The following is a 23,470-nucleotide window of genomic DNA, read 5'->3' as shown; positions in this document are numbered from 1 at the left end:
TGAAGAAAGAGCATCATTAAGTCAAATAAAAGATTTGTCTATTTGCTTTTAAACTGATACAAAGCAAGACAAAGTAAATTATTATAACTACTTCAAATCTAGTTGAAAATGTGCTGAGGTGTGCATTAAGACAAAGGTGGAAGTTTACAAGTTACAAATGCTTAAGACACTTCTTGCTAGGGATAGATAGCATTGCATCCATTCCTGAAAGATTTGCATCTCAAAAAGATATGGCATATGAATTCTTAAATTAGACCAATAATGACACGCACCCAAAAAAGAAAAACATTCTCTCTTCTCCCTTTCTTTTCTGCTTTCTTGTCATAGAGTGTGAGTAAGGAGAAACGGAAAGAATCCATGAGTGACAGAGCTGATTCCAATCAATCCTCCCCGATGGAGTGATCAAAGGCCAACTGTAGTGGACCAAACAGGGCTTTCCCCTTGGAAGTGTATTCCATCCTATTGAGATCAGCACAAACACAAGGGATGAAACCGACTTCCCACAGCTGCCATCCAAGCTATGACACTGTAACTCAGTACCACCTGCACATTTTTTTGCTTGAATCCTTAAAGTAATGATTATCTCCATCCCTTAAAATCCAATTCTGTCAGCTTTTCAGTGTTCAAAAATGAACTAGTTAAGATAGCACTGAGGAAAGAAAGAACAAAATAAACATATTTTATTGTGTAAGTAAGTAGATTTGAGATGGAATTACTAAAAGGTAAGCATACATGGACCCCCACACACACAGTTGTCTTTTCACAGTTGCACTTAAGGATTGTACTTCAAATATGGTTACACAGATATCTTCCCCCCTCCACATTGACTGCCTCTTAATATTAGAACTAATCTGCCACAAAATTACATGAAATAAAACAGTGAGAAATATACTTGAGAATGACTGTTGTTTACAAAACAGGTAATTTATAGTATACAATTACTGATAAGGTAGAACAAGAGTTCAAAAACTGGACTGCATTACAAAGCACTCCTTCAAACATCAAATTTGGATTATTGCTGTATGGTACTAACTGGTCTGTTATAGATTAATTTACAGACATTCATAAAATAGTGAAAAATGCGTGCTTTAGAAACCTGGGACATTTCATGCCTTTGTGCTAGCAGAACATGGAAATGGAAGTGATTGGCATTTTTCAATGTAGGTTAGTAGCATTTAGAGTTTTTATTCTGGTGTACTAACTGATTCTTTGTATTTTTTCTCTTTTTTTTCAGGTGATTTTTCATCTTCAGGTTTAGTCCATGGAGGGCTGTGAAACTTCTGTAAAGGTAAAAACATGGTGTATAGAATACATATATACATAAACAGAAATTAAAAACTGTGTTAAAATTGGAATTGTCCCTAGAAGAGGGTCCTGATCTCTAAGAAAGCATAATTAACAACCTTCACAGTGCAAAACCATACAAGTCTGATGCTACATACAGCTTCATATCACTGCATATTATATATATATATATATATATATATATATATATATATATATATATATATATATATATATATAAGGAACCACATAAGTATTTAATATTTAATTATTTTGGAAAACTCTCCTTACTCCTGCTTCCAGGGCTATACACATCACACTGTCAAATTAAGTAATTTGACTACTAATTCATTTGACTACCAGCTTTCCAAATATTTCATAGTTTGCAAATTGTTACCAGCCAGAAAACATTTTGAACAGATCAATTGCAATCAGATGCAGTCAAAGTCTGAATTAAGTAGTCTTGTCTTTTGAGACAGAACTTGGTGAAGAATGTGTAAGTATCCTTTAAGTAACTGAATCTCATGAGACCTTTTAGTAAAACCCCAAAAATCACTCTGGAAGAGAATACCTGAAAGCTTGTCTCTGTTTCTGCTGCTTTCTAACGAGATGTTGAATCATTACGATTCCCCAGACATGTCTTGGCAACCTGTCAATAGAAATGTCAGAGATAACTGCTTCATTTTTTTTCCAAAAATATTCAGTTTTCAAAAAAAAAACAACCAAAAAACCAAAATACCAAAAAAAAAAAAAACAACAACAACAAAAAACCAACCCAATTTGGGTCTTCTTTTAAGCCTCCTTGATGAAATGGAACAAAGTTTTCATAGCTAAACTTATCCCAGACTCCCATCATCCCTGTAACAGTCTTCAACAATACAGTCTTGTGACAGCAAGTTTAACAACTTCATACTTACCCAGCTTTTTTTCTTTGTGTTTAAATCTCATCACCAATAGTGAAGTTTCCTTCTACAAGTGGTCCTAGGGAACAGAAAATTAATTACAAGTATCTTTTATGGGTGAGGAAATAGTAAAAAACAGTAGAAAATCAGCATTACAGTTAGAACTTCTCTATTACTATTCTCTTGGTTATACTCTAGATCTCTTAGGTATAATAATCCCTGAATATGAATATAAAGTCACTGAATGGAGAAGTCAGGTGACTCTCAAGGCAGAAAATCTTGCTGCATTACTTCCTGTCATTTTGTTCAAGAAATAATGTCATATTCTTTGCCAATATGCTTTTTAATATCTGGGAAAGCAGAGTTGCACAGCATAAATAAAATTAATTACAAAGTGGATTTTTGAACTAAGGAGATCTTCAGCTATGAAACCAGAGATTTGCTCAACACTGGAAATTCTACTGTACTTAAATCCAAGTCCCTTCAGAAGTAGGATTAAGGATGCCATAAGAAAAGGAGCTGAAAGATTAAATACAGTCAAATATTCATAATTCTTGGTCATTGCTCTAAAATGAGTTCACATTGGAATTTCTCTACTTGTTTTGCTATTAAAAGTGACACATTTAAATGGAGTGAAAATGACAAGGTTTTTTTAAAGTTTTGAGTCATCAAGACTCTTTCCAGTGTAACAGTGGGAGGGGTTTAGTCATGTTTAAGCTACTGAAGGCAGCCTCTGAGATGATGCAGATGGATTTGATGTGGGGAACTCTTTTTCATATTTTCCCATTCTAGACAGTAGAAATAAAACTTGGATTAATGTAGGGAATAATCAAGGCAGTATTGATTAAAACAAAGTCTATTGATAAAGCACCTACTCCTTTTATGACAAAAAAACAAAACATCAAACAAACATGTGGTTTATGTCTTAGATAAAGACTAAAGAGTCAGATGGCAGAGTAGCAATTTTTTGTAGTCTTGTAATACTTCAAAACCTTATACATGTGGTCCTGTCAAAACTTCCATTTAAGTTATTTACTCTTAATCTAGATTTAAAAAAAATATTCCAAGCTGAATTATCTTCAGAAAAAATGAAGATTTAGGTGACTTCTAGGTGTGTGGCTTGAGGACAAAAGATACTATAGGTCCAACAATCAATAGTATTGAAAAATGTGTAATAAAGAGCATAGAAATAATGCTAATTAAATATGATAATTTACATATCCAGAATTTTTTCTGACTGTACCTACTAGAATATGAAATCAGGGGACCTATTGCACCAACATAATTTATAGGAGATAGGAAGCAAAAACTATTAATTGCATTAGTAAAGCTAAAGGTCAACTTCTAAAGACATATGCAAAGGAAGAAAAAAACAGGTCTGCTTTAGAGAAAATAAAAGTGAACAATAAAACAATGCTGTATGAGTGAGTAATCTTGCATTCTCTTCATAGGCCAGATAACAAAGGCTATCTTGATAGGAAAAGAGCAATAAAGACTTATGTCTGTATTATTTCACATTTGTTCACTCAGAGATCTTCTCCTTTTAGTAGCACACCATATGGATCACTGTTGGAGAAAGACAGGGACTTTTTCTTAAGGATGTCTTTATGATGTTAAAGCATAACATTCATTACTGACTCCTTGTCACTGTGAAACATTGTATATCATTACCAAATAAATTACAGCTTGAACAACAACAGTTCAATAGCCAGGACTGTAACCAGCTCCTGTGGATGAGGTGCAAACACACACACAGAGGGCTGGGTTTAACAGAACACAAACTGAATCCCACACACATATGACCTCAGACATATATATATATATATAAATACATACATATACATACACCCCCACACCCCCACCTGTGTGTATTTATGTGTTTTTATATATCTATATCTACATGTATATATAAACACATAAATATGCAAACACACATAACATATATAGCTTTGTGTCCCTCAGCTAAAGATCAGTGGCAGAATATAAACTCAATGAACTAGAATACCTTTCACAACCTTAGGTGACAAAGAAAGCAAAATATTAAACTTCTGTTATTGTTGTTAGTTCCCTCTATGCTAAACAGTGGATTGTTTTGTATGTTTGTCTGTGTGACTCTCTTTCTGTCTGTCAGATTCCCTCCCATGACAGGTACAATCATTACAAACAGACAGAATGAGAGCTTGACATGGCAGAAACTACCAAAAAGCAAAAACTATTTGCTGTGTTGCTTTCCTCAGCTTAGCATGCAGCCCAATTAACAAATTATCTATGTGTGAAACTATGGTTATAAAATCTGCATATTGATTGTAATGTATACAAAATTTGGGAAGTTATGGTATTCAATTGTCGCAGTAAATAACACTGCAAAGCTGGAGAGCTTCACAGCTGGATGTATAAATGACAAAGGTGAATAAACGAAGGGTGCATCCTTATTAAAAAAAAATTAACAAGCCAGTCAGAACTCAGCATGTCCATTGGCTGTTAAATCATGCAACTTTATCTGTGAACAGTTGAACAATGAAAATATAAGTATTTTCTACTGCATCAACTCAGCAAATCAGAACTGGCTTTATGGTCGAAAAAATCATAACAATTTAAGGTCAAATAATCAATTCACAAGTGAACAGGAAATCAAGTTTAAATAAGTGGTATTATAACAGTTTTTGCAGTTAGAAAATAATTCTGCTGCTCCTAAAGAGCATCATCCAGATTTAGCTGACCAGACATTGGAGTTTCAGTGTTCCTGTGCATCACTGCTCCTCTTGGCTTCATAGGGCACAAAAAGCAGATAGGGAGGTTGTTTGTAAAGCACGATGCGGGAGAAAGTACTGGGTTAATTCTGAAGAACAGAAACCAGATACAGGAGAAAAGAATGGTGTGGTTAGGTCAACTGACAAACTCGTTATCTTGGTTGTCAGGTTAGGTTCACAGTTTACTCAAAGACATGTTTTATCAGATTTGCTCATGAATTTGTTACAGATCTGTACTGGGAGCTGCTTTAATCACTGGTTAGAAGAAAGATACAGAACAAGAAGTATGTGAAATGTGCATATACCTTCTCAGAAGACACCTCTGCAGTTTTTCATACGCTTTTCCTGTTTTAGATCAGTGTGCTAAGGGGATGGTTAAACTCAGATGATGTAACTTCTTATGACCTTCCTCTTCCTAGTCCTCATTTACAGAATCAAATTTACTTTAAGGATTTTATTAACTTGAAATTTCATTATAAAAATGGTTATTTTTTCCTCTTATTACGCCCCTTGGAAAACAATTGGAGAGTGCAATTTGATCAAAGCTCTGAAACTGAAATGGATTTAAGAAAATAAAGCAAAATGCTGTAGTTGTTAGAAATGTATACAATTTTGGCTCCAATACAGACTATCCTTTGTCGTTGAATGATTAATGAACATATAGTGGTTTTTTACTGCAGGAAATTAAGGCACTAAATAAAAAGCACTACCACTTCTATTTATCAGAGAAGATTCTGTAAGGACAAAGCAAAAAATCTAATATGAGAACAAAGAATAATTTTATAAATTCTTTGATGTTTCAGCAATACCAAGTAGGTGGTTAAAAATGATATGTTATATGCATAAGAATTATCTGACATGAAAAGGCAATTAAATAAATTATGGTGTAAAAGCCAAAATCCCAAAAGCTTTTGGGAAGACAGAAAAAGGAAGGGATACAGGGGGAAAAGCTGTGCAGAACTCTGATTCTGCACAGAGACTTTCAGGAGTCAGACATAGGAAAGCATCTCTGGATAAGACTAAGTAAAAGTAGTACTGACAAGATGTCTCTAATAAGGTACAAATAATAAAAAGAATGGAAACTTTTACAACAATAATGGAGGTAATTATTTTTTTTTTTGGAGGGGGGTTTTGATGAATTTCAGATCCTGTATCACAGGATATTCTACCTACTTCTGGCTGTTACTGGTCCTATGCCAAATTTCATTACAGAAAAATATCAGCAGCGTCTAATTTCCAGATTTGCTACTCTGTATCCCATCTGCCAATAAATTTTCATTTTTTTGTATTTCAGTATTTGTTCTAATGTAAACGACACTAATTGCTCTGAACAGGCATAAACCCCATAAATATAAAATTGCAGAAAGATCACAAATTTAAGATAGAGATGCTTAGCCATACAGACTTAACAATACCAGTTGCAACCAGCAACTAACCATTTTGCTTTATTTTTTGCCTCAGTATCTATAGGGTTGCATGTTCTTCTCTAGTTAGTCTGCACTACCTTAATTCTCTCTAAATATAAATCACATTTTATTTATCAGAGACACAATAAAAGGATCTTTGTAAAGTTCTGAGAAAGGATTACTGAAATACTGGGTTTCTAAGCAATGCGGTTTTTAGTACACCTTCACCAATTTTTCTTTAAAATGCTGCATTACAACCTTAACCATCCAACCTTAATCTTCCTTCATTTAAATGTAAGAACCTGTAAAAACTTCAGAAAAAAATTACACACAGTCAAGTAATGAAAAAAACAATTAAAACTCTTCCTAAGTGTTGCATTTTCTCCAAGTGAGAGTGTTCACAGGTACAAAATGGCAGCTTTGACTTACCAAGGAGTTAGGATCCTTTGGGTATAAATTCCTTCCAGGTCTTTCAGAACTTAAAGTGGTATTTCTAATGCCACTATATGTAGGCTAATTGTGGAAAGAAGAAGCTAATAATTTGAATTCCTTGTGCCTTTCATCTCCCTATGTTAATGTGAGATGATGATGAAGAAGAAAAGGTTGCTAGACCAATGTCATCACCTGCACTACTTTTAAGGCCATTTTAGCCTATGTTAAGATGGACAGTGTGTCTGTCTGCTGATGGACTAAACAGTTAAAAATACAAGCTGTTAAAAAGACAAAAAACAACCACCTAAATAACTAAACCACCATCTCAATAACTAAAACCTTCATTTTATGGAAAGGTGAATCTTTTAGGTGTCTTTCATTGCAGTACTTGATGCAGAAATTAAATACTGGTTTGACTTTTGAAATATATTACCAGTTTTTTTCTTTTTCTTTCTCTTTTAATGTATTCACTTCTGTATAAAAGAGCTGTTTAAAATTTCTGATACAAGTATTTAGCCTAAATTGTTTCAGTCTCAACTGAAAGTATTCTACTATTTCATCAAGCCTTACACAACTTTGCAAAGCAATAAATGACCTCTAATCACAATCTAAATGGAGTTCACTCCAACTTCAGTTTTACAAGTTTTTCTTACTCTTGTTTAAATTTCATTAACAACTGAAGTTTTCTTTACCTTCAGGAATTAAGAAATGTGCAACAGCAAAGTTGCCCCTGAGGGGGCTGCCTGCAGAAGATGCGAATGGCGAAGGATGTGTCCCAGAGCCCAGCTGCCCCCACCTCAAACTTGTGCTGCCCTGACAGTGCCAAGGGAGCCCTACAAACTGACATCAGGAACCTGGACTGGTGAATTTTCTTTCCCAGGGACAAAGGCTGGAATTCACACACAGGACCCTGTGACCCTAGACGGGCAGCTGAGAAGAGAGTGCAAAGAAGAGGAGAGAGTGAGAAGAAAGAGTGAGAAGAAAAGGAAGAGAGTAAGAAGAAAACAGAGCAAGAAAAATAAAAGAATTAGAGATAAAAAGAAAAACCAAAAAGTCAGATTAGAAAGAGAAAGGCAGAGAAAGGACAAAGAAAGGAGGGGTATAGAGAAAAAGAGTGAAAGACAAACAGAAAAGGAAGCACTTGAAATGAAAGAGAAATGGAAATAGAGAGACAAGAAAAAGAAGAAATAGAGCTGAAAACGTACAGGAAAACAAATGGAGAGACAGAACAAAAGGTAGGGTTCAAAAGAAAGAAATGAGGAGTTAGAAAGACAAAGTTAAAGTTGTATAGAAAGGAAAAAGGGTTAGAGACAAAGAAAATGATAGCAAGTGTTAGAAAGACAAAGGCTGACAAAGAGAAAAAAAAGAAGAAAACACAGTGAAACCTAGATTGAAAGAGACAGACAAAGAGACATGGGGAAATACATGTAGAGGAATGGAAGAAAATAGACAGGGTGAGAAGGAAATAGGGTTAGAGAAACATAGAGATGTGTTAGAAATGGAAACAAAGGAAAACACAGCCAGAGACAAAGAGAAGGAGTTAGACATGGAAGGATAAAGTTGAGGAATAGACTAAAGAGGAAACTAAGAGGCAAAGGGAGAAAAAGGGTGAAAATGATATGACTCAACCACACCAAAGAAAGACAGGAGATGAATGGTGGGCAGGGCAGAGGGTAAGAGGCATCATAATTAGGGCTGATTAATCTTTATTCCTTTAAACTTCAGCAATACACAGGGAAACAATGTATACAAATGCAAGTACAGAGACAAATACAACAAAAAACACATCATACCTAGGCACACAAGTACAAGTCCAATTTACATACAGCAAAATACATCAAAAGACAGGAACAACTGCAAATACAGAACAATATAATGTACTACAAGCCAAATACATATTGACACAATATAACCGTGTCTCCATTTCAGAAAAGTCCACAACGCTTTTATTGTTAGGACACACCTGGAACAAAAACGGCGCAGAACGCTCCGCTGACGTGCACGCCCCCTTCGCGTTCCACACAAACTCACATTCACGGCAACTCGCTCCGGAGACTCCCAAAAAATCCTCCTGCCTGATGAAAACCCCCCCTGAAAGGCAAAGGCCATACACACAAGGCTGTAACTGCTCCACACACACACACACAGAGCTGCAGACACAAGCACACACAAACTCTCACAGACAGACACAGACAGTCACACTCTCACACATTCTTCTGCTGACACGCTGGCTGCCACCCTTACGTGAAATGCTGCACTGAAGAATATGCTTAAACACATCTCCTGACCGCAGGACCTCCATGTCAAATGGTAGATTCCAGGAAATTCTGTAGGGACCCGGGGACCTAGGAGACAAGGGGAGGCAGTCAGTGACTGACTATCTGAGATCTAGGAGCTATACCAGCTCTGGGCCCATCAGTGTTGTACCCCAAACCCCGTAGAGAACAGATGAACGGCAAAGCTTTATAACTGCTCTACCTGAGCGTGACTACGTGCCCGGGCAAGGCAGCTCCGATCATAATTGCCACAACACAGGTGCATACAACATAAGCCAAGGTAGGTACATACAGTATAAGGACAAACAACATAAGCCGACATAGGTACGTGCAACATAAGTGCATACGACGTAAGCTGACAGAGACACAAGATAAGTGAGGACTTGATATAATTCTCCAGAAGACTAATTTTTGAGCCCTATATCCTTTGAGAAGGCAGATGCTACGGAACTACTGTGGTCAGGTGATGAGGGGCTAATAAGCTCCGTACGGAAGTCCAAGAGAAGGGCTACCAAAACTGAGAATGAAGATGGATGAGAACATCTCGTGTACATCGTCCGGTCCCAAAACGTAAATGTGTAAAGATGCCAGAATAATTGATAACTGGGAAGGTACGTGAGCAAAATATGGCCAATACAGCACAAAATGATGCTGCTAAAGCATGGAGATGTAACAAAGGCCTATGACACAGACAACGCGACCATGGACACAGACAACGCGAACACGGACATAAGTGGAAACTGCCTGGCAAATTCACCTTATGGACCCAAGATTCTTAGCCCAAGATGAGCCATGGACTGATGATGCCAAAGGAAAGAAAGCCCTAGGGCAGTAGCACTTGATGACATAAAACTCCTTTCAAGATGTTAGTGCCAAAGCACTTAAGAGGAAGCCTAAGAAGCTCAGTAGGCCTAGAGAAGGAAGAAATGACTACAGGGTGACTGTAGCTATAGCTCCAGACATGAAGGCGGGCTCCTATGGTGAAAAGATCCACGACAACGTCGAGAGTCAAAGAAGGCCGCCAATGCGAACGTCACGAGAACGCGGAGAGGGATCGGAACTGCCCTGCCCAGCGAAGACTCTGGGGGCTGAGGAGAAACCCTCTCCCTTTGCTCCCGAGGGGCCCGTCCCACTATGGGCCTATTCTCCAAGCTAACATCAAATAGCCTCCTGTGATAGTAAAGGTTTTCCCCCCATCTCCCACCTACTGGCCCCAGCACTTAGCTTTTGCAAGACAACCGGATGGAATCCAATGTCAGTTCGATGTGGACGACAAGACGTTCTGTACATCCGCTTCGGTGCTGCCGTTAACAAACTTCAGCTACGCTCCTCCTCAGGGTACCTAAGACAAAACAGAAAATGCAACCAGTGCCCACGAAAAGAGGAATCCCCAAAACTCCGACACACCGCTGCCCCAGCTCACCTGAAGTCTCAATTTGACTCCACAGGCTGCCTGGAGGATACCTGAAAAACATAAAGTACACACTTAGCATGCTGCTGCATAAGGGTCACCTGTGAGTCACTGTGCCAAAATGCCAACTCACCCGCTCGCCTCTGTTCCTTCACACAGCTAGGGCAGAGACAGCACCTGCAAAAAAACAAAGCAAAAAAACCCACACTGAGATACTGTGAAAACAACATCCCCCTGACCTGAAAAGCACACCCACCCAGACATTACGCTTGCACCCACCTGGCCTTGGACATCCGGACCAGAGACATCTTGCAAGAAGACTGCCTAAAAGAAAACAAAGTAACCAAGAGTGGATGCTTAGAATTGCACCAGAAATTGAGACCTGAGCCAGAACAACGCCTTCTGTCCACTGCTCACCTGGCACACAGGGCCTTGACTGCTGCTATCTGCCTGGACCTCCCAAAAATAAAGGCAAAGAACACTGCTGTAACACAGTCACCATTTAGGCTGCCCCTGCAAATGCAAACAATGACTGACCTGCTCATGGGAAAACCCTCACCCAGGACTGGGGCTCTCTGCCACGGATCTGAACTGTCTGCATCTGAAAGGAAGTTAGGACTAGTGTCAAATGGCTGCAGGACAACTTAACAGCACCAAACATGTTATGTCAATCTCCTAATCCAATCTAGAGCCCAACTACACCCTGCATTACAAATTTCAAGTCCCCAGGACTTGTGCTATTACAGGCTATGCAGCAGGGCAGAGCAGCTGTGGGACAAATGTGTGCAGACACCCGTGACACAGGACAGGACAAAGAAGGGGACACGACAGGAAAAGAGGGCTTTTGATAAGAAGAATGTCTGCAAGGACCAAGAGACCCAAACACCACAGAATACACCAGACACAAGTGATAAGACACGCACTGGAACTACTCTGCCCTGTGTATCTCAGCACTGTGATCAAAACAGACACTTTCCCTTTAGGAGGCCTAAGGGGACGCGTCTTGGACATCCCCATCTCCAAAACTGACTCAAAAACCCCTCCTGGGGAGTCCCAACCTGGCACCTCTCTTCCATCCCCTCTGTGGATTGTAGCCCTCCACTTATCTTGCACATATCAAGGGATGAAAATCCCCATCAGGTGCAGAAGAAAGCCACTGCTCCCATCTCCAGGCCATGGCCCTGACTTATCTTTTGGATGACTGGTGATGTGAATCCACGTTGGACCTGAATTGAGTCTGGCTCAGAGGAGATAGCCTGTTAGCCTCTTAGTCTGCTAAAATAAAGAACAGGAAAATCAACAGTTGAGTTTAGTGTTATGTGGGCCAAATCTCAGTAAATCAACTACTTATCCTCTGCCGAGTGTGCCTGGGTGCTCAAGTCTCCAGCCTCATCCTGAGTCCAAGGTATGGCTGTTATGATGAGTGGCACCTGGGTTAGAGAGGCAAAGCTACGTGGCATTTCTGTGAGTTCAGTGGATGAGCTTGTGTGCTGTATGACACATGGATGCCTCTGCTATGCTTGTGAAAAGCCTTGCAAATACACACTATTTCTCACCCTACTGCCTGCAAACCCCCACCATGATAACTCCTAACTCGGTACCCTGTTCACTCTCCCTCTCCTAGTCACAATCCTCAACTCATCTGAAGCCACCATTTCACACATCATCTTTGACACAGTGCAGATCCCTTTTGCATCATGATGAATATGCTGGAAAAATGTGCTTGACACAACCTGGAATTACACTCCTCCTGAAAAAAAAAAAAAAGAAAAAATCAGAAATTACAAAAGCACCTTACCAGCCCTGAATACTCAACCCCAAACCACGAATTTAAATACTCCCTGTGTTCAACGTTGTTTTCTTCACAGTATCTTCAAAGCCTCTGTTGCATTAGAAGCCCAAAAGCAGCTGCAGAGAACAAGCTGAGATAAGCTAAAAGAGCCTCTTCACCAGAATGAGAGGAGAGCTCTGACCCCAGCTGATGCCACAGAGGGAATGAAGCCCCTTGGCAAAGGCTGGGGTTAATATACCCCCAATTGGGCCTGCCTCTCGTTCCCCTGGCACCCAGGAAAAGGGAAGGGGCAAACCCCACTGAGTAGAAAAACCCTCAGAGCAGCTGCGGCTGTTTGGCTCCTCTGGCTTGAATTCAAGGGGAATAAAGGGCTGGATATAGAAGAAAACTCTGCAGGGAAATGACAGCTCTTTCTTTTTTCTACAACTGCTTGGAGCCAAAGGGCAAAAAAACTGGTAAGAAATAAAACTTTGTTTTTAGGCAGCGTATCTAGATAAGCTGGGTGATTTGCTGTTAACTTATATAATTATTCCTCAGTGACTACTAAGTAGTACTCAACATGAGACTAAGGGTGGAGAAAAATACTAATTATATGAACAGTCTAAGTCTCCTTGGGGCTACTAATTAGGACTAACTACATTATAAATAAAAATAAGAAAAATAATAGGCTCCTGGGCAGCATAAAGGTTAAGTATGTGCTAGCCTTGCCTTTCTCTGAGGTACTTAGTCCTAGGGCACAGAAAGAAGTGCCCTGAAAGGTAGTTTTAAATGCTGAAAAAGCATTTTAGAAGAGCCCCCTTCAAGTGAATCCCTTAAAATGAGGAAATGGGGAAGTTACCTCCACTGAAATGGATATGTGGCAAATAAATGGCTTCTGCCCTTTAATCCCCTAGAATATTGGGAAAAGAGAAGCTTTCCTCACCTTCAATCTCTCCAGTGATGAAGACAGAGGGATTTTCCCCATAATCCAAACCCTTAAGAAAGAGATTGCTGGGCTTCCCCCTCAGTTTAAGCCTTAAGACAACAAAAAGGGTTACTCTTAATTCAATCCCCTAAACAACATTGTCAAGGTTTTCCCCTCTATTTAAACTGGAAAAAAATGGAATATGGGGATTCCCTGTCAATTAGCACCCCTAACAGCATAGAAAAGTCAGGGACTCTTTCAAATGAGTCCATTAAAATTGCAGGGGAAGTGTGTTTCCTCATTATCTGAACGCAAGAAATAATGGAAAAGGAAGCTTTTCCCCATACTTTAAACCCCTTTTCTCTCCATAACCCCTCTTTTTTCTGGGAGTGCTGTGGAAGGTCTGGGGGTTCTAGGGAAGGACTGACATAATAAAAGGGGAAAGTTGAAAGCTCTCCTGTGGAACCCCACATGCTGCCCGGCCTGCTCAGGTGCTGCCCCTTGGCAAGAGGGCTCTTCCCTTGGCATTCTCTCAAAGGGATGCTCCGTGCCTGGGTGGGTCCGGCTGCTCCCTGGTCCCTGCTGGATGTTCCAACCATAGCTCCTGGCAGGTGTGCCCAGGTAGCTGCACTGAAAGCAGCTGCTCACACGGGCAGCTGCTACACCTAGGAGTGAGGGATGAGGTGAAGAAAGGTCCTGTGGGGTGTTCCCTCCCCTACACAGCCCCTTGCCAGACCCTTCAACAATGGGGTGCCAGGTTTTCATTTCTAAGATAATTAACAGTCTTTCCCCATGCCAACCAGGAATTGTGCTTCCAAAATTGCACACAGTGAATGATTTCTCACAGACCACAGCTGCCAACAGCAGGAACTCCCGCTGCCCTTGGAGAGCAGCATGCCTCGAGTGAACAGACATCAACACACAGGGAGGGTGAGGTTGGTTTTACAGGGAAAAAGGGCAGAGGTCGGGTCACGAGGTCTGTGGCCCCAAGCGACTTTCAACATCTTTTTGTTCTGAATGGCACAGGATTAATCCTGGAGCAAAACTGCTGCCAGCAAGAATTCTGCCTGCCCTGGAAGAGACAAGCACCTCCTCAAAACTGACATCAGGAAGTGTAGAGGGTGAGCCGTGTTTCACAGAGAATAGGGCCAGCGACAGAGTCCAAGAGCCAGGGGCCCCGAAAGAAGGGATGCCCCCTGAAAATCTGAATGAAGAAGGAGGTGTTGTGGAACCAAGCTGCCCTCATGTCGATGAGGGGTTGCCTTGAAGATCCCAAGCACAATTTGCAAATTGACATCAGGAACCCAGACTGGTGAGTTTTCTTTCCCAGGGAAAAGGGCTGGAATTTGTGCACAGGACCCTGTGGGCCCTGGGCAGCTGGCAGACTGCAAGAAATAAGAACATAGAAGGATATAGGGCAGGCCCCAGCTGCCCCCACCTAAAACTTGTGCTGCCCTGATAGATCCAAGGGAGCCCCTACAAACTGTTATCAGGAACCTGGACTGGTGAGATTTCTTTCCCAGGAAAAGGGCCAAAGTATGTGCCCAGGGGCCCCTGGCCCTGAGCTGGAACCTGACTTCAAAAAATCCAAACATCAAAGGATGTATCCCAGACTGAAGCTGTCCCCACCTCAAACTTGTGCTGCCCTGATAGTCCCAAGGGAGCCCTACAAAGTGACATCAGGAACCTGGACTGGTGAATTTTCTTTCCCAGGGACAAAGGCTGGAATTCACACACAGGACCCTGTGACCCTAGACGGGCGGCTGACTGCAACAGATACGAACATAGAAGGATATGTCTCAGACAGCATTTGCCCCTACCTCAAGCTTATGCTGCCCTGACAGTCCTGAGGGAGCCCTACAAAGTGACATCAGCAACCTGGACTGGTGAGTTTTCTTTTCCAGGGAAAAGGGCTAGAGTATGTGCCCAGGAGCCCCTGGCCCTCAGCTGCAACCTGACTTCAAAAAACCCAAACTTCAAAGGATGTATCCTAGACCAAAGCTGTCCCCAGCTCAAGATGTTTCTGCCCTGACAGTCCCAAGGGAGCCCTACAAACTGACATCAGGAACCTGGACTGGCGAGTTTTCTTTCCCAGGGAAAAGGACTGTTGTTTGTGCTCATGGCCCTGTGCCCACCACTGGGGCCTCCTGAAATTCCGAATGGAATTGCAGATGCCTCCCACACCAAAGCTGCCCCGGGCTCATGGCCTGGCTGTTCCTGCCGTGGTCCTGGGTGGCCCTGGTGTCTCAGTCTGGAATATCCCGTGGCTCTGGGATGACTTCACCTCCCTTTGTCTCCTTTTCCATGGCAGATCGCTCCCAGGAGTCCCTGAGTCCTCCCAGCTGCCCCAGTTCCCTCCCAGGGTGCCACCCAATGTTCCCGCTTCCCTCCTGATTTTCCCAGTGTCCCTCCCAGTGCTCCCAGTGCAGGTACAGGACACAGTAGAGGTGGTTCTGTCATTGCTTGGAGCCTTTATTGCCACCATGGGAGGGCTCTGAGGGTTCTTGGGGATGATGGGGAGGGATGTGAGGGTCCCAGGGGCATCACTCTGGGGTGTGGAAGATGGATTCCAGAAGGGGGGCATGGAGTGTTTGAGGGGGTCTCTCAATTGTCACATAGGGAGGGGTCCCAGGGTGTCCTGGGGGCCACTGGGGATTCCTAGGGATCCATTGGGATTCCTGGGGATCATTCAGGGGGTCCCAGAAGGTTCAAGGTAGATCCCTGGAGGATCGTTTTGGGGGGTCCCAGAGAGTTTTGAAGGGTCCCAGGGGTCAGAGGGATTTCCCAATGAAGATCTGGAGGGGAAGGGGGAGGCCCTCAGGGGCTGCCAGAGGGAGGACAACTTAGCATCACCAAACAAGTTATGTCAATCATCTGATACAATCTAGAGCCCAACTACATCCTGCATTACAAATTTCAAGTCCCCAGGACTTGTGCTATTACAGGCTATGCAGCAGGGCAGAGCAGCTGTGGGAAAAATACGTGCAGACACCCGTGACACAGGACAGGAAGAGAGAGCTTTTGAGGAGAAGAAAGAGCTGAGAGACCCAAAGAACACAGAGTGCACCAGAGACAAGTGACAGGACACACACCAGAACTGCTCTGCCCTGAGCACCTCAGCACTGAGATCAAAACAGACACTTTGCCTTTAGCTGGCCTAAGGGGACACTTCTTGCACATCCCTGCCCCCAAAGCTGATCCTAAAGGCCCTCCCAGCACCCCGCTTTCACCCCCTCTGTGGGCCTCAGCCCTCCACTTATCTCTCTGGCATCTGGGGATGAGAATCCACGTTGCGTGCCAATGGAGGCTGCCTCGCCTGCGGGGAATGTCCTTGGGTCACTGGGCTGTGGTCCCGTGCTCAGCTACAATCGAGAACACCAAACATCACTGCACGATCTCAGCTGCACAATGGACAAAACCCAGCAATCCTGCTACTCACCATTCTCCTGAGAATGCTCGAGCCCCACACTTTGGCCAGGCTCAGAGGCTGCCACCGTCATCGCAGGGTCTGCCTGGGTTAAGAAGAGACAAAGTGACTCGGCATTGCTGAAACACGAGTGGACCTTGGCTCCCCCTCCTACCTCGGCGTCTCACCACAACTCCTCAGCCATTGCCAAAGGCTACCTGGATGCCATCTTGAAATACAAAATTTCAAGGCTTCACCTTGGAGTCCTGCAATACTTCCAGAGGGCTCACAAGCACAGGAAATCCAGGCCATCAGCTGATGGTGAAAGGGGCTTGGCATACTCTGAGTGGATTCCCTAAAGCACACAAACAAGAATGGATGCTTACAACTGCACCAAAACCTGAAACCTGAGCAAGAACAACTGCTTCTGTCCACTGCTCACCTGGCACACAGGGCCTTGACTGCTGCTATCTGCCTGGACCTCCTAAAAATAAAGGCAAAGAACACTGCTGTAACACAGTCACCATTTAGGCTGCCCCTGCAAATGCAAACAATGACTGACCTGCTCATGGGAAAACCCTCACCCAGGACTGGGGCTCTTTGCCACAGATTTCAACTGTCTGCATCTGAAAGGAAGTTAGGACTAGCATCAAACAGCTGAAGGACAACTTAACAGCACCAAACATGTTATGTCAATCTCCTAATACAATCTAGAGCCCAACTACACCCTGCATTACAAATTTCAAGTCCACAGGACTTGTGCTTTTACAGGCTATGCAGCAGGGCAGAGCAGCTCCGGGATAAATATGTGCAGACACCCGTGACACAGGATAGGATTTGACAAACCAGGAGACAGGACAGGGAGAGAGAGCTTTTGAGGAGAAGAAAGGACCAAGAGACCAAAAAACACAGGGTGCACCAGAGACAAGTGACAGGACACACAACAGAACTGCTCTGCCCTGAGCACCTCAGCACTGAGATCAAAACAGACACTTTCCATTTAGGTGGCATAAGGGGACACTTCTTGGACATCCCCACCCCCAAAGCTCATTCAAAAGGCCCTCCCAGCACCCCACCTTCGTCCCCTCTGTGGGTGTTAGCCCTCCACTTATCTCTCTGGCATCTGGGATGAGAATCCACGTCGCGTGCCAATGGAGGCTGCCTCGCCTGGGGGGAATGTCCTTTGGTCACCGGGCTGTGGTCCCGTGCTCAGCTACAATCGAGAACACCAAACATCACTGCATGATCTAAGCTGCACAATGGACAAAACCCAGCAATCCTGCTACTCACCATTCTCCTGAGAACGCTCGGGCCCCACACTTTGGCCAGGCTCAGAGGCTGCCACCGTCATCGCAGGGTCTGCCTGGGTTAAGAGGAGACAAAGTGACTCGGCATTGCTGAAACACGAGTGGACCTTGGCTCCCCCTCCCTACCTTGGCGTCTCACCAAAACTCCTCAGCCATTGCCAAAGGTTACCTGGATGCCATCTTGAAATACAAAATTTCAAGGCTTCACCTCAGAGTCCTGCAATACTTCCAGAGGGCTCACAAGCACAGGAAATCCAGGCCATCAGCTGATGGTGACAGGGGCTGGGCATACTCTGAGAGGATTCCCTAAAGCATACAAACAACAATGGATGCTCACAATTGCACCAAAACCTGAAACCTGAGCAAGAACAACTGCTTTTGTCCACTGCTCACCTGGCACACAGGGCCTTGACTGCTGCTATCTGCCTGGACCTCCTAAAAATAAAGGCAAAGAACACTGCTGTAACACGGTCACTATTCAGGCTTCCTCTGCAAATGCAAACAATGACTGACCTGCTCAGGGCAACACCCTCACCCCAGGACTGGGGCTCTCTGCCACAGATTTGGACTATCTGCATCTGAAAGGAAGTTAGGACTAGTGTCAAACAGCTGCAGGACAACTTAACAGCACCAAACGTTTTATGTCAATCTCCTAATCCAATCTAGAGCCCAACTACACACTGCATTACAAATTTCAAGTCCCCAGGACTTGTGCTATTACAGGCTATGCAGCAGGGCAGAGCAGCTGTGGGAGTATTATGTGCAGACACCCGTGACACAGGACAGGGAGAGAGAGCTTTTGATGAGAAAAATGTCTGCAAGGACCGAGAGAACCAAACAACACAGAGGGCACCAGAGACAAGTGACAGGACACACAACAGAACTGCTCTGCCCTGCATGCCTCAGCACTAAGATCAAAACAGACACTTTTTGCCTTTAGATGGCCTAAGGAGACACTTCTTGGACATCCCCAATTCCAAACTGACTCAATAACCCCTCCTGGGGAGTCCCAACCTGGCACCCTGCTTATCACCCCCTCTGTGGGTCGTAACCCTCCACTTATCTTGCACACATCTGGGGATGAAAATCCCTGTTGGGTGCAGAAGAACGCCGTCTCCCTGTCTGGTAAGTTCCAGCTGTCACCTCTTGGTCTGCCAAGGGAAAGAAAACTAAACATCAGTGCACAGTCTTAACAGCAAATGGGGCAAAACCTGGTAAATCTGTTACTCACCATCCTCCTCAGAATGCCCGGGTTCTTGGCCCTCACACTTTGGGTGTGCTTGGATTCTGACACCGTCATCGCAGGGGACACCTAGGTTAGGTGGAGACAAGGCAACATGGCATTGCTGAAACACGAGTGGAATCTCATTCCTCCCCGATTCACCGCAACACCTCGGCCATTCCTCAGGCCTACCAGGATGGGACCTTGAAATGCAGGATTGGAAGGCTCCATCACAGGGTCCTATAATGCTTCCTCCAAGATCACACATGCATGAAACCCGGTCCATCAGCCAGTTGGAGACAGAGGTATGCGCACTCCCTAAAGCACAAAATCAAGAATAAATGCTTAGAGTTGCACCAAAAACTGAGATCTGAGCAGAAACAACTGTTTCTGTCCACTGCTCACCTTGGACACTTGGCCTTGACTGCGGCTATCTGCCTGGACCTCCTAAAAATAAAGGCAAAGAACACTGCTGTAACACAGTCACCATTTAGGCTGCCCCTGCAAATGCAAACAATGACTGACCTGCTCATGGGAAAACCCTCACCCAGGACTGGGGCTCTCTGCCACGGATCTGAACTGTCTGCATCTGAAAGGAAGTTAGGACTAGTGTCAAACAGCTGCAGGACAACTCAACAGCACCAAACATGTTATGTCAATCTCCTAATCCAATCTAGAGCCCAAGTACACCCTGCATTACAAATTTCAAGTCCCCAGGACTTGTGCTATTACAGGCTATGCAGCAGGGCAGAGCAGCTGTGGGATAACATGTGCAGACACCTGTGACACAGGACAGGAAGAGAGAGCTTTTGAGGAGAAGAAAGGACTGAGAGACCCAAAGAACACAGAGTGCACCAGAGACAAGTGACAGGACACACACCAGCACTGCTCTGCCCTGAGCGCCTCAGCACTGAGATCAAAACAGACACTTTGCCTTTAGCTGGCCTAAGGGGACACTTCTTGCACATCCCTGCCCCAAAAGCTGATCCTAAAGGCCCTCCCAGCACCCCGCTTTCACCCCCTCTGTGGGCCTTAGCCCTCCACTTATCTCTCCGGCATCTGGGGATGAGAATCCACGTCGCATGGCAATGGAGGCTGCCTCGCCTGCAGGGAATGTCCTTTGGTCACCGGGCTGTGGTCCCGTGCTCAGCTACAATCGAGAACACCAAACATCACTGCACGATCTCAGCCGCACAGCAGCCACAACTCAGCAATTCTCTGCTCACCATTATTCTCTTGAGAACGCCGGGCTCCTCGGGCCGCACGCTTCGCCCACGCCCTCCTGGCAGGGTCTGCCTGGCTGAAGAGCAGGCGAGGTGAGGTGGCGTTCCCAAAACTCGAGTGGACCCTGGTCCCCCTCACTAGTAGTTCCCCAACTCACAGCAACTCCTCGGCCGCTCCTGAGGCTCCCTGGTGCCACCTCCAAGTGACAAAGATCAAGGCTTCGTCGCAGAGCCGTGTGCCGCTCCCCGAATTCCCAGGAGAGCGAAGGAGCGGCTCTGCGGCCGCTTGCAGGGGGGACTCGCTGGTACACGAGTGGACTGCCTGATGCACACAAACATGAATGGATACTGAGACTTGCAGCAGAGACACTACAGCTGCAGGCACACAAATTCATAAATAAATAAACTAACAAAACCCAAACATTCTACCAAAATATTAATTTTATTTACACTATCCAAATTGCCAAATAGATTAACAGAGACACCCTGTCCTATCCCCTCAATAAGACCTCTAAAATCTATGCCAAACAAATCCTTAAAACTAAGAAAACCCTGCCTGTATCAAAATAAAAACAAAAAAAGTCTTGTAAACTTCATAAATTCATTAACCTAACACATCAGAACCATAAAAATATTAAACCTTTATGAAAACCAGTATGCAATACACACTACCCTCATTTCAACATATAAATGTAAAGCTATCCCTACTACTAACCTAACACAAATATCACAAAATATAGCAGTAAGAAAAAAAATAAACCTCACTAAAACATAAAATTTTTATTTTAAGCAAAAAAAAAAAAAATCATACATTCTAAACAGGAACTTCCTCAAAATCAAGTATTTCAATAAACCCAAAAAAACTCTAGCATATTTCAAATAACTACTAAAAAGCCAAAAACCATAAAAAAATTAAGCAACCCCACAACTATCCAGAACTATCTACAATAAACCTTCTTTAAAAAAACCCAACAAATACTCCTTACCACCTCAACAATACATCACCAGCAACACCAAACAACTCAAAATACTGTAACTCCCATCCAAAAAATGCTCTATAAACTGAAACACTAAAACTCAACTACAACACCCACCCACCCTTCAATAACCTCCTCTAATCTACACAAAAATATAAAACCAGTAAGAATTAACTATAAGCAATCATACCTTAAAGAACTCCACCATTGAACACTACTGTACCAGACTTATTATAAATCAAAAACCACAAAATAACACACCACTGTTAACATTACCAAAACATTTTTCTCCATTCTTCTAACAACCAAATACAAACCTCGACTTACCTTCACTTGAAAAACATACAATACACCTACAACCAACTGCCCCAAAATTAAAAACACAGTCCTACCATCCAGCATAAATTCAACCAAATGAAACTTAAAAAAATAAAACTCCAAAACATCAGTAATAATCCAACAACATTAGATGAGAAGTATAACAAAAATATTGTTTAAAATCATCCAAATTCTTCTAAAAGACTATTACACCACAAAACAAAAAAAAAAACCAGCAACATAAAAAAGCCTACTGAAAAGATCCAATTCCTAAAAATAAAATAACAAAAGAAACATCAAATCCCCACCAATATCATCAAAAACAGTCAGAATGGCTCCATGAGCCAACAAAAAAAAAACCCAACCTATAATAAAATGCCAAACCACCTCAGAAACAAACAATAAAACACAGCCCCTCTTACCATGGTATTATTTTAGTGCTATGATTAAAATACACATTCTATACAAAAATGTCCTCTACCCTGCCATCAATGCCACATAAAGCAAATAAATTAACTGTTATCATAAAGGACATACATAAAAAAAAACTCAATCGCCCTAAAACCTTAAAAATAATTACAAATTAACCCCAAAATAAAAACTTTAACAAAAGAAAACCAAAACCAAACAACAGAAACTAAAAATACACCACCATAGAACCAACTACCAGCAAAAAAAAACGCCACACTACACTCTTTTCACTAAGAGTTGTTAGTGAGACACATCACAAAAATGGAACAAAATAAAAAACACCCCTATAGAAGCCCACAAAACAAATCACAAAACCCACTAGAAAAAGAAGTCCAACCAACTTACTAAACTTCAAACCATACAACAGACCCTGAAAGCTGTTAGAAATGAAAACCATACCTCCACACTAACTCAAAGAGTAACCAGTATTCTGCTAAGTTAGCTTTAAAAACCAAATAAACGAGATTAACAAAAATCTAAACTACTAGACAATAAAAAGATAAGCACCCAAATAAATAACTACCTAAAAAAACCCCAACGTATAAATACACAAGTTCCTAAAAAAAACACTAATAAAAAGGAATCAACAAATACATCAAACTGAAACAAAAACCCAAATAAATAAACTTAAATTAACAACAACAACAAAAAAATTATTCCTAACTCAATAAACCCATAATGCCTCAAACCATCAAAATACTAATACCACCTAGAAATAAACACGTCACCAAAAGATAAATGTAACCATAAACAATAACTCCCAAATTACTGGTAACAATAAAACGTCCACGACAATTAAACAAACCAAATGAATAAAACCTCTATAAGAGAATTAACAACAATGGAATTACCAATATTTAAAAAACCCTCACTAATTAACTACAGGACATTACCTCAAACCCACCAAAACCAACACTACATACTCATGCTAATAAAAGTCACCAGAACCTAATTAAAAACCAACCCTGTACTTCATGCTACGACCCATAAAAGACATTGTAAACCTTAAAAAAATACCCTTTAAGAAGATAATTACAGTTATCTTTTTATAAAAGAAAAATAATCAAAACAAAAAATCCAACATATCGCACACACACACAAAAAAAAAAAAATCCAACAACAAACTCAATCCAAAAAAACCCTTGTCACAGCACCTGAACCAAGAACCGTAACAACCAACAAGCACACCGTGACCCTTCTCACACACCGACTCCGAACAGAAGAAAAGGACCCAATGAATTCCCCAGGAGCGCCTCAAAAGCAGCGCAGCGAGGGAGGCTGAAGATGCGGAGCCGCGCTCCCGGCCCCGGGCGCTCCCGGCTCCGGCAGGAAAGCGGCTCCTCCGGCAGCAGAGGCGGCGCCGCGCCGGCAGACCCCCGCCCGCTGCCC

General features: G+C 42.7%; 2 long non-coding RNA genes across 2 annotated transcripts in view; one reads left to right on the top strand and one right to left on the bottom strand.

Moving 5' to 3' along the window:
* LOC146763351 (uncharacterized) overlaps window positions 1-4,730 on the top strand; it is a 10,546-nt gene extending 5,816 nt beyond the window's left edge. Inside the window, exon 3 of the long non-coding RNA XR_014951830.1 lies at window positions 328-4,730. This is a non-coding gene — a long non-coding RNA (uncharacterized LOC146763351). The remainder of the gene's footprint in view (window positions 1-327) is intronic.
* LOC146763350 (uncharacterized) lies at window positions 655-23,470 on the bottom strand. Its single transcript, XR_014951831.1, has 12 exons — window positions 20,474-23,470; window positions 20,319-20,392; window positions 19,285-20,242; window positions 19,102-19,182; window positions 18,384-19,021; window positions 18,264-18,305; window positions 17,854-18,176; window positions 17,126-17,776; window positions 17,006-17,047; window positions 2,202-16,918; window positions 1,856-1,933; window positions 655-1,280 (listed from the first exon to the last, which is right to left on the bottom strand). It is a non-coding gene; the product is annotated as an uncharacterized LOC146763350 (long non-coding RNA).

This window comes from Lonchura striata, chromosome 1A (assembly GCF_050655825.1).
Source record: "Lonchura striata isolate lonStrDom1 chromosome 1A, ASM5065582v1, whole genome shotgun sequence".
NCBI classification, from domain to species: Eukaryota; Metazoa; Chordata; class Aves; order Passeriformes; family Estrildidae; genus Lonchura; species Lonchura striata.
This window is presented reverse-complemented; position numbering and strand designations above follow the sequence as displayed.